The sequence below is a fragment of the Juglans microcarpa x Juglans regia genome, chromosome 5S (assembly GCF_004785595.1).
Source record: "Juglans microcarpa x Juglans regia isolate MS1-56 chromosome 5S, Jm3101_v1.0, whole genome shotgun sequence".
NCBI classification, from domain to species: Eukaryota; Viridiplantae; Streptophyta; class Magnoliopsida; order Fagales; family Juglandaceae; genus Juglans; species Juglans microcarpa x Juglans regia.
The window spans coordinates 20,278,649-20,296,339 of record NC_054603.1 but is presented as its reverse complement, the minus strand read 5'-3'; the positions used below and the strand labels follow the sequence as shown (position 1 = coordinate 20,296,339).

The following is a 17,691-nucleotide window of genomic DNA, read 5'->3' as shown; positions in this document are numbered from 1 at the left end:
TTTTTTAAAAGTGGGTCAAATATGAAGTTAAAAAATATAAAAAAAAAAAGTCTAAAAATTCGACTCCGCTCCGACAAGTCGGAGTCGGAGGCGGAGCGGATTCTCTACATCTTGGAGTCGGAGTCGGAGGTCGAATTCAATCTTCGACAAAGTCGAAGTCGGAGTCGGAGGTTGGGCCTCCGACTCTGAAACAATCGGTGCTCAGCTCTACGTTTTCTTTTACCTTTTGCATTAGAGAAAGTCTACTATAACGCTTCAAGTTGACCGTTGGTCAATTTTTTTTATTTTACTTAGTGATTAAGAAAATGATTTTAAATATATTAGTATATTTTTTTCTTTTTAAAAAATATTTAAATATATTAAAAAAATTAAAAAATAAAAGAAAAAAAATCACTGGTTACGCCCAACGGTAAGTCTTTGCATTATGTGATTAAAAATTTTGTCAAAAAGGCTCGTACTCGTCTCCCCTTGGCACCCAACAAAAGTCACACACGCTTTAGAAGCTCAGAACTCTACCTTTTGCGCCCAAATTGTAGCTTCCGAATCTAAGAAGGTCTCCAAGTTGCAACTTGAGCTTCTTTGTCTATATCCACCTTTAGCGGAAAAAACCTTTCAAGAGAATGTGAAATTCATGGAATAATATTATTATACTTGCGCCCTTGCAAACAAAAATTCTACTTTTAGCTAATTCCCACTATTTTTAAATACTTAGAAAGTTTTAGAGCTTGAAAGAAATGCTCTGACAGAGAGTGGAGGTCAATTTCTTTGAGATTCGTTCGTCAAAGACCTAGAATAATCTTAAGATGATGATTTCGATTCATCTATTTCTTAGTATGTACTGTGAAAAATTATGAATGAGAAAAAAAAGGGTAATTATTTTAATAGAAAGTTCTGAAGAAAAGGAATTCAAAGATAAATAGTCAAAAGTATACCATGGGGCTTGTCTACAGTCTTTCTCCATGGGTGTCTTTTGGGCTGATGATTTGAGTTGGTGGCTACCCAATCTTAGCTTTTGGGTACAAAGGGGAGAGTTTTGAGCGAGCGCGGCAAGTGGAAATGGGGTCTTGAGCATTTCTGACACTTTCTGATTATGAGAGAACAAAATTGAGAGACAAATAAAAAGAAAGCCACGTGGGTTGGGTAGTAGAGTGGTAGTAAATAAAACGTAAGGGTATCATTACTTTACATCTAAATTCATCTTAATATTTAAATACATTTAAACTCAACTTAAGTAGATTCTACAAAATTCACTCTACCATTTTAACTCACTACTATTCATAAAGAACTCAATTCAACTCAACTCAACTTAACATCCATACAACCTAAAAGTATATTTTCCAAAGCATAATAGAGAGCTTAAGGTTTTAATCTTGAGCATGATATGAAATAGGTTTTTGGTTAAGAATGAGATCTTATTAGAATTGTCATCAATAATAATACCCACACAACACATTTTACAATGTTTTAAAATAGAGATTTTTTGTAAAGTAATCTTACTTTTATAATGTATTCTACAAAAATACCTATAATTTTAAAATATAATTGTATAAAATATTGTGAAAAGTGATATGTATTTATCATTTTTCTAACCGGTTCATCATTCGAAACCATATAATACATTTCACGATACATGTTTTAAAATAAGAATGTTTTTGTAAAATAATCTTACTTTTATAATGTATTCTACAAAAATACTTATAGTTTTAAAACATAATTGTGTAAAATATTATCATTTTTCTAACTAGTTTATCCTTCAAAATCATATCACATCCTGAATCTGATGAAATAGAATGAATTGAGACAAAATTTTGCAAATAAGCAATTATATTAAATATATTAACTATATCTTTCTTTTTCGATTGCTCGAAAGGAACAAAAGAAAACATCTTGTCAACAATTTCTTATCTCTAATGGGACTCTTAAGTAGGATTAGTGACCATCTGTCTGAGAAAAGAACAAATTGATCTTGTACAATAATGGCATACATATGACTGCTCACATGTTGCGTTTGCTCTTTCACCGCCAAACCAACAAGCTGTGTTTCTAAAGCTTCTACTTCATTAGCATATACAAGCTTTGGTGGCACCAATCTATACCAACATCCAACATTTTCACAAGGTAAAAATAAATAGAATGATTCAAAAAAAAAAAAAAAGGGTAATGATAAGGAGAATAAGCGGGCACTATTATATAATAATAAAATATTTTTAATACAGATTAAAAAATTATTATTCCATTATCATATGAGTGTTACATAAACAGATTGTATAATATTTGTGTAAATGTTGTCTATCATTTCTCTTCGATATAATGCAAATTTCACAAATTCGTGGGATCAAAAATTATTTGAATGTAATCAGGTCAAAGACGGGGCAAATGTGTAGACAAAGAGCGGCGAAGCCATTTGCATGGGGCGGTGTCAACCTATTCGGGAATTATCTCGGCCGAAGACTAGTGTTGTTGCCCAGTTTACGGCCACGTAAAATCTGTTTCTCCAACTGACAACACGCGTGAGATAGGCAGATCGCCAAATCAGCCAGCTTAGAAATCCAGCCATAGATATGCCCTTGGCATCCTGAAAATATACAGATTGGAAGGGCTTGTCAGATTGGTATTGGAGAATCTCATGTCACAAGGACTAACGGGGATGGAGTAGTTGGAGCAAGCTTTACACAAAAGATAATATGCAGCACAAAGAGTTGTTATGCAGTCTAGCTATAACCAAATCGTGCACCAGTTACAAAGCATTTTGATTACCTTTGATTGGCGTAGATCCACAAGTGCCTTATAACGGCCGACTGATGCCATGCTTCCAAGATGCGTGTAGACAAAAGGCTCTCCAAGGGGATGTCTTTCGCAGAGAAAGCCTTGCCCCCATTCTCCTTCCCAATCCTGTTAAACAGCTTTACTAGAAATTTGCCTTCCCTTTCTGCAACCTGTGTGAATTAAACATCAAACATTTTTTCGTGGAACTTATTAAAACAAGTAAACCACCCCTCCTATCAAGGGAAACGACATAAAGCAATACTTATAAAAGGAACACATGAAATTGATACTCTGTTGAAAGCAATGTAATAAATCTTCATGTGTAGGTAAAAGCTAATACCAAAGCAATCCTCATCTGGATCAGTATTCATTGATTATCATAATTCTTCCACGTGAAGCTAATACCTAGATCTTACACAGAAAACTCTATTCTGGATAATTGGAGGTGTAACGCGCGTGGAAGAAAAAGAAAAGAAAAGAAAAGGGATTCAGAAGATAGACCAGCCGTGAAACTTCTAGCTTGCTTTATTCTGTGAGAAATTAACCAGCCAAATAATTTTCCTAAGCCATCGGATAACGAGTAATAAATCTATCGACTCCAATTTACAGTAGCCTTCCAACATTTTTCTTGGCTTAACAGTTGCAAGATTTTAAGGGGAAGTTTCTTAAGTATTGACATAAAGGGCTAGTTTTTGAGTGAAACGTGAAGCTCCAAAAAGCAAATGGAGGATGATTCTAGTAGCAGAGAATTTACAGAAGGTAAAAAGAATCTAACCTGAGCTAGAGCTGGAAGAACTGGCTTCCCTGTCTGCTCAAGAAAACCTGCACAATCTCCAAGAGCAAACACATCTTCCAAGGAGGGAACCCGCAACCATTGATCAACACCAATCCTGAAACCATTGGCAAGATCGATTAAAGACCTCAATAAAAGAAAGGAACAAGCAGTAGACTTTGAAAATATAGTGCAAAGGAATGCTAATGCATATACCTTCCACCTGGAGACTTGGGAAGATTGAGTGACTTCACAAATTTGGAGGGACCAACACCAGTAGACCAGACCAGAAGGCCGTAAGGAACATCAGTCCCATCATTGAGGACTATCTTCTTGGCATGCACCTCCTTCACAACACCTCGCATTAGGCAAACACCACTCTGGCATGAAGTTCCAAACGTCAGTAATTTTGAACACCATAAAGAAAACATCTCCCCTGGAATCTCAGAAACCAAACCAAACTGACTTACCTTGTTTAAGTGATTTGTTGCATACTGACGTAGCCCTACGTCAAAGGATGACAAAATCTCATTTGCCTGTTCAAGGAGGAAAATAAAATCCAGTCTATTACATCATAATTCATCTCTTCTCACGATATTAATTCATAGATATGGAAAGAAATAATAACCTCTATGAGGGTAACTTGTACGTAATCCTTGACATGGGCATAACGGTCACGAACATCTTTCATTATAAAATCACTCAATTCACCACTGAACTCCACCCCCGTAGGGCCACCCCCAATAACAACACAGTGTAATAATCGCTTCTTCTCTTCTTCTGATATGCCTGCATTATTAAATTACAGATATGAACTAAAATTTCATTCATAAAAAGATAACTATAGAAGTAATTAGAAAATCCTAGATGGCAAAAGACCTTGTCCCTTCACCTAACACTTCTAGATGAGCTTTAGCCACAAGAAGGATTAAATACTGAAGTATGAAGACAATAGTAATGAGGGGACATAGTCCATTCCAATTGAACCTATAATATTTTGCAATAAAGGAGAAACCAGCTGGAAAAAACAAATGTAACCAATAGGCCTAGATTCTCTTATCAAAATGCCCTCTCTCTGGTACTTAAAAACTACAAGTGAATTCAAAGGAGAAAGCTTAAGATGCTTGATAGATGAAATCATTATACAACATTCTCTTTAATCCATTCTTCTTGAGAACCAAAAAGAGCCTTCAAGAGTTTAGAAGTTTAATAAATAAATGCCGCTTACCTGGATTTTCAGAGAGCATCAAGTTCAAGAGAATCTTCTTCCTTATTTCTTGGGCATGGCTCACTTCACGAAGGAAATATGCATGTTCATATACCCCCTTGATTCCAAAAGTCAAGGGCTCAGCTCCGGCAGCAATGACAAGCTTGTCATAGGCAACTTTGAATTGGTAAGGGTCACGAGGTAATCCACCATTGCTAACAGTCTCACAATACACCTGATTATGTCAAAGAGCATGATTAAATATTTTTTGTAATTTACTGATAAAAAAATTTTGTTTGTAATGACTTCTGAATGTGACATAACATAGAGCAGACTGTATATTTTTTTCATTTCAATTTTCATAGCAATAGTCAACCATGAAGCTGCTGCCCATTTTCCATGTTTTACCCTATAGTTGCTAAGGTTAAAGTGCCGAATTCAATAATCAAATGACACTCAAATGACAATTTGTAATAATCTAGCTTTCAGTACTGAAGAAGCATCGAGTTGAACAAAGATGATATCATGATTGTGTCAATTGTATGCATGCTTTAACAAAGTATCAAAGGGCACTGCCATTAACAAAGTTTATTGGCCACTTCTATGGCAGTAAAAAGCAAATCAATTGAACGGAGTGGGTATTCACATGTGAAATTCGTGCAAGAACTACCCTGCAAATAAATTTTTCAATTTTAAAATGGTTTGCATTAATTGGTGCCTCTTTGCATATCCATCAAATTAAAAGGAGAGCAGGAAGAAGAAATGCATACATAGAAATTATTATTGAAAAGAACGAAAGAATTATAAAGTTGGAATGATTATTCACTTACTTCATGTTTGTTGGTGTCAATGCCAATGCAAGAAGCTAGATAAAAGTAGGAATTGGGGTCCTTTGCCAATGCAGTCTGTATCTGGCTAACAGGTTCAGCTACAGAGCGAAACTCCAGGGTTCCAACACAAGTTGAAGCAAGTAAAGGAGTGAAGACCATGTGATTCCGTGGTGATATGCAAACAATGTCAAAAATTTTGTTGTCTAGTCCCTTGAGGAAACGACAAGCAGCCCACCCGGTACCAAGGACAACAACCCTTGGCTTTTCACCAGGTTTGGTTGCTTCTAGTCCTGGATACCTTGGCTCAACATATTCCGCGTCATATTCCTCTGCAATCATCTCAGCAGAAGGAAACTCATAATGTGGCGTTACCCTTATCCCCCTGCTCCAAAAAGTCATGTGATTTACCTTCTTTATGCTGGAAAAGTACGATGGATTGTTGTTTTCCCCTGGATTTTCAAGGGAAGGTAGGCAACATTGGCGCGAGGATACTCCATAGAAAACATCCTCTATTCTGGAATTGCCAAAGGGGCCACCTGACCTTGTCCAGCTATTCCTAGCAAACCTTGCCAATGCCATGATGAGAGTACCGGCCCTTTAAAGCAAAGACCTGATACCCTTTGGACCTAATATTAAGAACTCACTTCAGATATTTTAATCTATTTGTTTTATAGTAATTAAACTTTAATTAAAAAGCACAAAAAGCTAACAAACGCAGTCCAAGACCAAGAGAGCGACCGCCTAGTAGAATAAGATCAATTTATTGAACCGATACTGGAGAAGAAGAGAGAGATAAGCTATGTAAATTTCAGAACCATATTTATAGGCAACAAACTTGGCATCTCTAAACACGCGAGCAAGTAAAGACAATATGTTGCTAGAGGGGTGGTCCAAGGAATTCAAGGTTTTTTAAATAGATAACAACGATTCTTTCCAAGACTGCTGGAAAAGAAAACAAAAACAAACCTAGCTTTGCTCAACAGCTGATGGCACATACAAAGAGAAATATTTCGTATAGTTCTTTCACAAGTAAAAGCACGAAAACAGAAAAAAGCCTTTTCCCACATGAGCAAACACGTTTAAAAAGTTATTGGCAAGTTCCATGCAACTTGGAGAAAGAAAAAATATGGATGCCCTTAACCAGCTCAGAATCATACTAAACATGACCTGAGCATTAATAAATCCCCAAACCCAATCAAATCGAAAAACACAAGTCCCCAACCCAACAAAGTAAAAACAAACTGCTGGAATTTCCGTTAAAATAGTCACAAAAATCCAACATCCAACATTCTCATTACATGAGAGCAGTTTTTCGTAAATATGGAGTTCCCGAATTCAAAAGAAATATACCTTTTGGCAAGGGGGTGATGCACGGCTAGTCTCGGAGGTTCTATGGCTGGAATAGGCGGTAGGAGCTACGATTTCGAAGGTTCAGGAGAGCTGTGTCGGAGATGAATGCGGCTTGTTTGAGGAGAACGAGGGAGGGAGAGATGAAGTAGAGAATCGAGATGGAGAAAGTCCAAGGTGTAGTTGGGATGAAAAATGATATTTGCAGTATGAGTCCGTAAGTAATGCGTAATTTTTTTAAAAAAATAAATAAATAAGATATATATATATATATATATATATATATATATAAAATTAAGTTTTTACTGATCAATTTTACATTACGCGATGTTTATATACTCTACACGACGACTATATTATATGAAACGTCATTCTTCCAAGATTGTCGGCAAAATTCAAGGAACATTTTAAATATTATAGGTTCAATTTCTAAAACCAGTCAGAGGAAGTTTCAAGGAAGGTTTTAAAATTCGGATCTTTGAAAATTGGCGTGGGACTTGAATGTTCTTCGAATTTGATTTGTCAACTTATAATTGCCTAATTAGATGAATATTTCCAAATTAAATCTGATAACGAGTAAGTTTAATTAAATGACACGTTTAAGCAGAAGAAAAAGTGTCAAACAATTACTTTTAAATGCCTAATTCGAGCTGAAAAAGCTTAAAATGTGATTTTCAAGGAAAAAAACATTATGTTTGCTAAATTTATAAAAAATTAAATTAAATTAAATGTTTAAAAAAAATTTGAGAGTCTACCTTTTTTTATAGAAAAATACAAAATTAAAATTTTTATTGAAAAGTTCTACAAACTCTATATTTTTTTAAAACAATTGCGTTCTTACCAAATAATAAACAATTGGATAATAATAGGCTATCCTCCTATCACCCTTTTGCTATTTTATAAAATATTTGAAATTTTATTTTTTTATTATTATTTTTAAGTTTTTTTTGAACATCTTTAATCATTAAAAAAATTAAAAAATATATATAAATATATTAATAATTACTTTCTTAACTATTAAATATAAAAAAAATAAAAATAATAATAAATAAATGATAGGAAGTAATAAGCCGTCATCCTAAACAGTTTTTTTAGTGATAAGCTTTTTTAGTAATATTCTACCATTAAAAGCTCTACTACATAATTCATAATCACTCCTTAAATTATTAAATGCCACAATCACTCTTTCAAATTATAAAATTTTTAATGAATTATCTTTCCATTAAAAAAAATTCAAATCCTTCATAATAATTTTCAAATAATATAACTATATTAGATTAAAAAAAGAAAAAATGTGACCCAAAGAATTAAATCAAGTAAAAAAAAAATCAGTATTTATTTTTAAAATTTTAATGAAAGATATGGTGATATGATTTTTTTTTAAAAAATAGACGATATATTATAATTTTTTGGACAGCTTAAAAATAGCTGTCACGTGTATTTTGAAAAAGAGAAGAAACTGAACGAGAAAGAGTCAAAGACACCTCGGCGGTGTACACGTTTCAAGGTTTTCTGTCTGTTTTTTCCTGCGTTGGTGTAAAGTTCTAAACAAGGGCGGGGCAAGTTAGTACTTTCGGTCAAGTATCTTTGATGAATTGACTGTCCAAAAACATCGGATTGTCAGAAACTCCCACGCGGTCGAATCCAAATTCGCAACACGTTTAGGAACTCACCCACAATTAATGATACACGACACTCTTCACAATTTATTATAGAGTAAAGAAAATATTTATACTAAAAAAATATTTGAATTTAAAGATAAATTAAAATGAATTGTGATAGTTTATAAATAATAGAATAAAAATTAGATTATTTATTATATTTTATGTGGGTATTTGAAAAAGTTATTTTAAGATTTGAAAAAGTTAAATTGTTTATTATATTTTATATAAAAATTTGAAAAAATTGTTATGATGAGATGATATGAGATGAGTTGAGATATTTTTTAAATGCAAAAAATATAGTTATGTAAATATTTTTTTACAACACTTTACATAACTACATTTTAAATGAAAAATATTTTTGTAAAACATCTTTTTATAAAATTGTATAATATATTATGCAATATATTGTGTAATATATTGTATATATATCATTACTCAAATAATATTACTTTTTATAAGATATTTTATAAAAATATCCATCATTTAAAATATAATTATGTAAATTATTGTGAAGAATATTGTGTATAAATTATTTTCATTCTTTCTACAATACATAATATAAAATAAAAATATTTTTTATATAATATTTTATCATAATATCTCTCATTTTAAAATGTATTGTGTTTTTCATTTCTAATCTATGCCGCCCCAAAGGCACTGACCGATTGTAGTTGTCGTGGCGCAAAAGGAAAGAGAATTCGAGTAATAAAAAAATGGTTAATTATTTTTCATCTATGCCATCCCAAAGTCTCTATTTTTTTTATATATATTTTTGTGACTTTTTTTTTTTTTTTTTTGAATGAAAAAATGGTTTCTATCTCTGACAATGTTCTGAACTTTCGTCACATGTAAAATATCTCAACTGCCCGCCAGTCTCGGTCTCCAAACATCTCGTGGGCCTTTTGTTAATATCGGTCAGTCTCTCTCTCTTATTTTGGGTCTTTCTTCGCGTGTTTAGACGAAGAAACACAAAGGAAAAACGAGACGACTCTAACATGATTGGGGTAGTCAAATTGGACGTGCTAACTGCTTAGCGCTCATTCTCAAACTGCCTTTGATAATCTGTTGACACGTTTAATTCAACGGTTTACTTTAATCAATTCTATGAACCATCATCACATAATTCATGTGTCTGTGTCAAAAAGAAGAATATTGGGTGCATTGTTTTGAGTAGTCTTTGTTTCACATTTATCATTTATGGTTTTGGACATGTTTTAAATTTTAATTACACCCCATGGCCTAAACAACGTTGAGGGGCAAAAATAAAAAATACTTTGCTTAATACATACTTTTTCATGAAGTCTTCAAAAACCCTATTTACTTAGTTTTTCACGTTTCTTTTATTTTCACAACAATTCTTCGTTCTTTTACCTATTCTTTGTACCATTGATAACATCTTCATATTTTCACGCTGATTTTTATTTTTTATTTTTTATTTTGTTGCACATCTCATAATAGGGCAAGAAAATTTCTCGATCGATCACTTTTCAAGAAACAAGCTATTTAGTAAATTTACATATTCATTTTTCTTATTTCTTTACACTTTTCATTATAAGTCTTCCACTAACTAGCTAGTTTAATTGGGTTGGTTTTATTAGTAACATATATGCTACCATTGTATTGCAATTAGGAGTAAAAAGTAACAAATCTCCCGTAACTATTTCTATCTATATTAAAGAGGCAGCTTACAACATTCAATCTTAGATTTAGTAAAGATGTTTACTTTTTGTTTTCTTAATTTTTATTCATTTTTTTAAGTCCCTTCACCTCCAGGGTTCCTACATCTCCTTCAGACCTTGGCAGTACACCATTTTCCTTCAACTTTGACGAGGGAGATTCGGGGACCAAGGGTGTAGTACCGACTATCGGTCTATCCTGTGTTACATGAGGTGAATGACGTTCCATTACTGATGTCTCTACGCTGATACCCAATGTAGACCCTGCTTCAAACAACCCAGATTTCCTTTTGACCCGCCATACTATCCTGGATCTAGAAATAGGGACAAAGCCGAACCCGATCTTCTGTTTGCCTTTAATTGGGTTTAAATATTTGGGTCTATCTTGTTTCTGACAACCCTGTTGCCTCCAACTGAAAGCCGGTCTATTTTTGAAGACAAGAAAGCTATCGTTGCCTTCAGCTCGACAAGTTGGGTTTTCATCTCCTTTAAGGAATTGTGCATCTCACAAACTGGTCCTGAGACGTGATTTGCAGATCCCCTTCACTCTGAACTCCCGAAGTATGACCCGTCTTTAGAGCTGCCGCATAGGATCACCTCGCCATTCATCATCACATTGAAATTAGATCAGAACTCTGCTACACATATACACAACTAAGGACCACTGCTGAAGACCAATGATCTAGGTCGCCGGAGGGTGGTCTGTGATGACCGTGCTGTGTCTCTCGCCTGTAAGGGTGGGTGGCGGCATATATGTTTTCTTAGGAGACAGAACCAACGAAACTGATGCTAGAAACAAATCCAAGAAACAGATCTAGAAGAAAACCAGGTCTTTAGAGGGGTGACCAATGCCGGAGTACCCTTGGGGTAGACGCTGGGGTCCGTTGGTCTATTCTGTGCAGCCGGGAGCCACTCGCAGGCCTAGGTTACAGTGGAATGGATTTCTCTCTTACGGGTAATACTTTTTATGCACAGGTATATCTCTTGCCGACGGGATGACTAGCTCTGGACAATCTTCCGTGAGATCGTCGGGGCTCAGCGATGATGTATGAGCCGGCGATGAGCAACCACTCGCCGGCCAAGGCGGCGACAAGATAATAACTCTCACATGGGTGTTTTCTCACGAGTGTTTCTCTCTCCTCTCTGCTCCCCCATGTCCTAAATAGTTAGCTTTTGCTGAATCAAAGTGTTAATTTGTACATGCTCACAACATCTTTTTTTTCAACCATTGAACAATTAAAAGAGAGTCTATCTCCACTTCTACCTATCGAATTTCAAGGTTCTTGACAATGCCTCAAGCCAATAAGTAATGCCATCAGTTCCACAAAATTATTCGTACCATAATCCATACCATGTGAAAAGGCCAATTTCAGCTTCCTAACATCATCTCTTATCACACCACCTACTCCCATACGCCCAGATTCCCCGACCAACTCCCATTTACATTGAGTTTAAACCAACCATTTGCAGGTTTGTTCCATTGAATAAAGGAAATTGCCTTCTGTTTAGGAGTCTTAAATGGAATAAAAAACACAGCTAACACTTACTCATCCCCTGCTTGAAACCTTTTTCCGGTTCTGATACGTAATCCCACCCAAGCAATGGCAGCCTTAATAGACAACCAAAGAGACTCAATCGAAGCCTTTGCTACCTTCCATGCACGATCTACATCTCCAAACCCAAAGAGACCAAGTTAAGATAGTTGGAATGAGACCAAGTAACCCACTTTTTGTGCCGACTTCAACGCTCAACGGAACCAAAGTGCCACCTTATCTTTCCATGGTCTTTTAGGATCAAATGGCAAACCCATAGTAACAGATGCTTTATGCTAGATTTCTGTAGCAACCGAGCCTGTGGCAAGGACATGATCCTGATCCTCCAAGCTTCCTTGTCCACAACATTCACACCTGGACACCAATGGAATACCCAGTCGTCTCACCCAGTCATCCATACTAAGACAAACGTTCATAGCTTCCACATAGTCATCGAATATTTTCTCGAAAGTGTAGCATGCCAAAGCCAATCAGACCAAGCAAGTTTTGGGGCTTTTACTCTGACACAATCCCAAGCAGATTTTGTTGTGAAATCACCAGAGGTATTCGGCATCTAGAGCAATAAATCAGCACCCTCCTTATGACTTCCAAGTTTTTCTAAAACGTCTTCCAGTTTAGTATCTCCCACTAAGCTTCGTAACAAATCCACATTCCAACCATTATTTATCTTACATTCTTTTACCATTAAATCTGGCCAAGCCGTAATGGGAAATTCATTCACAAGAGGACATGATTTCAGCCAATTATCTCGCCAAATGGACACTTGACCAGCCCTGATGCACCATGTCGAGTTGCTAAGCACCTTAGGAATACAAGCCATGACTTGTTTCCAAAACCAAGTACCTTTCCAAGAATCAACCAGAGATATATAATTTCCTTGCACATACTTTGCTTTGAAAAAAATTAGCCCATAAATATTGTCCTGCTATAAGCTTCCAAGCAAATTTCATGAAAAGAGATACTTGTACCTCCTCTAAATTTCACAAAGCAATTCCTCCCTTCGAAGTCGGCTTACACAACTTATGCCAAGCAACCCACTTCCGTTTTGGCTTGCCATCCAAAGATCCCCAGAAAAAATTACTCATAAGCCAATTTAAAGTATCCAAAACCACCTTCGGCGCATGAACCACAGAGATTAAATTCACAGGAATACTGGACACAACTTGCCCCAACAAAAGTAACCGAGCACCATAAGATAAAAGAAATGATTGCCAACCCCCAGTTTGCTTCTGATACGAGTAAATAAATCATCAAAATCAGTAACTTTTAAACGGCCAGATATTAACGGAGCGCTCAAATATCTCACTGGGAAACAACCTTCCGAAAAAGAAATCAAATTTAGAAGGCGCCTTCTTCTAATAGAAGGAATGTAATTCGAAAAAAATAAAGAAGACTTCACCTTACTCACTACCTGTCCAGAGATGGATACGGTGAAGGATCCCATTCATGGGATCTGGATTGGTATTCCACATAAGGAATCTAGTTTTTATGTGGAGATTGAGTATGAAAATTTATCGGCCTGTTTTTGCAGATGTAATACTCAAGGACATAATTTGAAGACCTGCTATTGGAGGGATGGAGGAAGGAAAGAGTTGGATAGGAGAAAGAAGGGGAAAAGTGTAACGCCCGTCCTTGTGGTGGGACTTTTTGTAAAATATTTTCATAAAGGACAACGGGAATTACCGTTCGATTTAAAACTTTTTACTTCCTTCCCAGGGTGCAAGATTCTATGTTTATAAAATAAAAAGTGTTTTTACAATAAAAGAGGTTTGTAGTGGAAAACATTAATCTTACAATAAAAGGGTCCCTCGTACGATTAAAAACCATGCCTAGACTTCCATGCTCTTCCCCATGGCCGTGTCTATCTTGATGCGTACTTCTCATTCCGTCCTTGTGAGGGGGGAGGGACATGCATAAAAACTAAAATGAGTCGAAGACTCGTAAGCATTACTTCATACAGTTAAAATATAACAATATAGGTTTTCATTCATGCATTCATCATTCATACATACTATACGTGCATGCTTACATACATATGTGCGTTCTTTTGAAAACGTCATTGGATGGGGTTTTCCTTTGAAAATAGACTTTCTTTTCGTAAAATGTTTCCCCCATCAGTGCCTTCATTTCTGCAAGAGTGCGGTGCATTCTTGTATAAGTGCGTTCATTCGAAAACATCACTGGACGGGGTTTTCTTTCAGTAAAACTTTTCCCCCGTCAGTGCCTTCATTTCTTAAAAGTTTGTGTGTTCGTGCGTTACGTGCATACATGCATACATACATACATCTATTCTTTCTTATCACTTTCATAGGCTAGTACACACTGTTATGCCCCGTGTGTTGGGGTTAGCGGTCTTCCTTTTGACCCAGACTCCGCCCGTGGCCATGGGTTGGGAATCCCTTTTCAGTCAGGGGCAGCACTGGGTGCACTACCAGTACTACTTAGCCGACATTGCAATCTGCCCATTCATTGGTACCATTTTCATTTATTCATGTGGTCGTTATGTATCTTCATACATTTCATGCTTTCATGTCTTTCATGCTTTTCGTTCATTCCTTCATGCCAGCTTTTCATGAGAAAATATCATTTGGGGCGTAAGCCCGAAATCGTCTTTCATTTTTCAGTTCATTTCAGTCCTATCCTTCATTTAACAGTTCGTTCGTGGAAAACATCATTTAAAAAACATGGCTTAAAAGTCAGCTTTCGTGGCATCCATAAGCATCACCTTGAACGTCATCTCTCACGGCATCCACGAGCATCACCTCATGGCGCACATGAAAGAGTCGGTTCGTAGGATCTATAAAAGCATCAGTTTCATGCTTTTCGTGCATTTTCATCAATTCGTGGATTTTCTTAGAAAATACATACAATAGATACAGCGTATAGTCATCCATTCACATGCATACAATTAATACTTTCGTTGTGTAAAAAGGGGCTGCCAAGGAGGGGCCGTACATACGTATACTTTTGAACAATTAGCATTTTCTTTCATAAAACGTCTTTCGCGTCTTTTCTTAAAGCATCGTGAAGAAAAAAGTTTCTTTTCATTTTTTTACATTTTAAGAAGACTCTAGAAGGGTATGAACGTAACACTTACCTGGACTCCATGCTACTTTCATATCATGCAGTCCATTTATGTGCTTGTCAAATGGCAACCTACATGCATACACATACCTTAGCATCATTCTCTATCTAATGCATAAGCAACTTAAACTATGAATAGAACTACGCTTTACTTAGAACTCTCTCCTTCTATCCCGTGCACTTACGTGCCCTTAACTATGTTAAACCCTTCGGGGGACCACTACAGTCACCACATCTTCCAACTCAAGGTCTTGCTTCAAGTGCTCATTCATTAAGGTAAACCCATGATTCACCGTAGGATTAAGACACTAGGACCTTAGTTTTACTCTCCTTATTAACCACATTCCGACGCATGATTCCCACCGATGGAATCACATATCTCAATCCTAACAATACACCCGTTACTACCTTCATGCACCTTAGCCCACACTAAATCCTTATTCTCATCTATACAAGCCACACGGCTCTAAGCCAACTCTGAGGCTTAAGCACTGTGTAACTGTGCTCAGGACAGATTACCCATTACATATGGTGAATTTGTCAGGCACATGTGTCTAACCAGATTACACATGTACCTTACTCCTTTATCACCTAAGATCAACATATGACACATTGATCACCTGCTCGCAAGGACAAGGGTCATACTCAGATACCAATCTTCTCTTAACCCGGTTAGCATAACTCTTCATGCTATCCGTCCATTTTGACAGTTCATCCCAACACTTAACACGACAAGACTCCATTCCAACTACATCTTACGTCACATCATATAGCTCGAGATTACTCCTAAGCTACACTATGACCTTGTCACGTCACCTGACATCCCACTACGTCATTCTTACATCAACCCTTAACTCATCTCGAGTACGGTTCCTCACATACTCTTATCATATTGTGACATCTCGTCACAATCCCGCTACGCCATTTCTACCTAATTTCTCACCCATCATAAGCATGACTATCAGTAACCACGTCACTTCGTGACGTTGCCCAGTCATGCTTCCGCTGCGTACTCTTACACTTGTTCTGCTACTTCCCGCATACTCCTAGCCATAAGTCCATCACGGTGACACTTGTCACTTCAGACTACAGGCTGCGCCATAACTACTTCGGGACACTGTTCCAAAGATCCTGACACTATTCATCAAGGTCCACGCCCATCAATCACACAACCATCCTGATCTCTGCGACACGTCACACAGAGTGTCGCTACCTCGTGGAGTACACTCCATGTATACTCCATTTCCACACGCTACAACCTATCATCAATATGGCATACCCGCCATACGATTCATCACTCTACCACATGGAGTACACTCCACGTATACTCTCTTCATACACACTATGCCACATCACCACTATGGCATACCGGCCATACGGTACATCACTCCACCACATAGAGTACACTCCACGTGTACTCTCTTCACACACGTTATGCCACACAAAGTACACTCCACGTATACTCCATTCACACACTACGCCACATCACCATTATGACATACCCGCCATATGGTGCATCACTCCACCACATGGAGTACACTTCACGTATACTCCATTCACACACTACGCCACATCACCATTATGGCATATCCTCCATATGGTGCATCACTCCACCACATGGAGTACACTTTATATATAGTCCCTTCATACACACTACAACCTATCACCATTATGGCATACTTGCCATATGGTGCATCTCTCCACCATAAAGAGTACACTCCACGTATACTCTATTTTCACACGCTACAACTTATCATCAATATGGCATACCCACCATAAGATGCATCACTCCGTCACATGGAGTACACTTTTCGTGTACTCCCTTCATACACGCTACAACCGATCATCAATATGGCATACCCGCCATACGATGCATTACTCCACCACATGGAGTACACTCCGCGTGTACTCCCTTCATACACACTATGACCTATCACCATTATGGCATACTTGCCATATGGTGCATCTCTCCACCACAGAGAGTACACTCCACGTATACTCTATTTTCACATACTACAACCTATCATCAATATGGCATACCCGCCATACGATGCATCACTCCACCACATGAAGTACACTTTTCGTATACTCCCTTCATACATGCTACAACCTATCATCAATATGGCATACCCGCCATAGGATGCATCACTCCACCACATGGAGTACACTCCGCGTGTACTCCCTTTTCACACACTATAACCTATCATCAATATGGCATACCCGCTATACGATGCATCACTCCACCACATGGAGTATACTTTACGTGTACTCCATTCACACACCACGCCATACAGAGTACACTCTACGTGTACTCTTTCCATTTCACAATACGCCAGGAGAGTATATTTTACATATACTTTCCTTATCCCACACTACGCCACACACAAAGTACACTCAACGTGTACTGTTCCCACTCCGCATGCCACGACACCAATACAACACATACTCCGCAGCCACACTACATTGCACAATCCACAACACTGCACAACACAATTCCCAACTACGCTCCACACTTCACAGTGCACTACACAATATGCCTAACACTTCACAACACAATACATCACAAAACGCCCATCACTTCGTTACACAGCACATCTCCATACTACACAGTCATTCCCCTAATACTAACAGCATAGTCCACAACCTAGTTCACTAATTAACATCTAACATAATTAAAAGGGATAGATAGTTATACCATCGACGGGATAACCCATGCGTTGCTCGTTAATCGTCATGGTCGATGATGCCGGAAGGGTCGTACGTGGTGACTAACCCACGTACGGTGATTGTTT

At 37.0% G+C, this 17,691-nt stretch overlaps 1 pseudogene; it reads right to left on the bottom strand.

Moving 5' to 3' along the window:
• Window positions 1-2,161: 2,161 nt before the first annotated feature.
• Window positions 2,162-7,134, bottom strand: LOC121267392 (annotated as a pseudogene).
• Window positions 7,135-17,691: the final 10,557 nt, after the last annotated feature.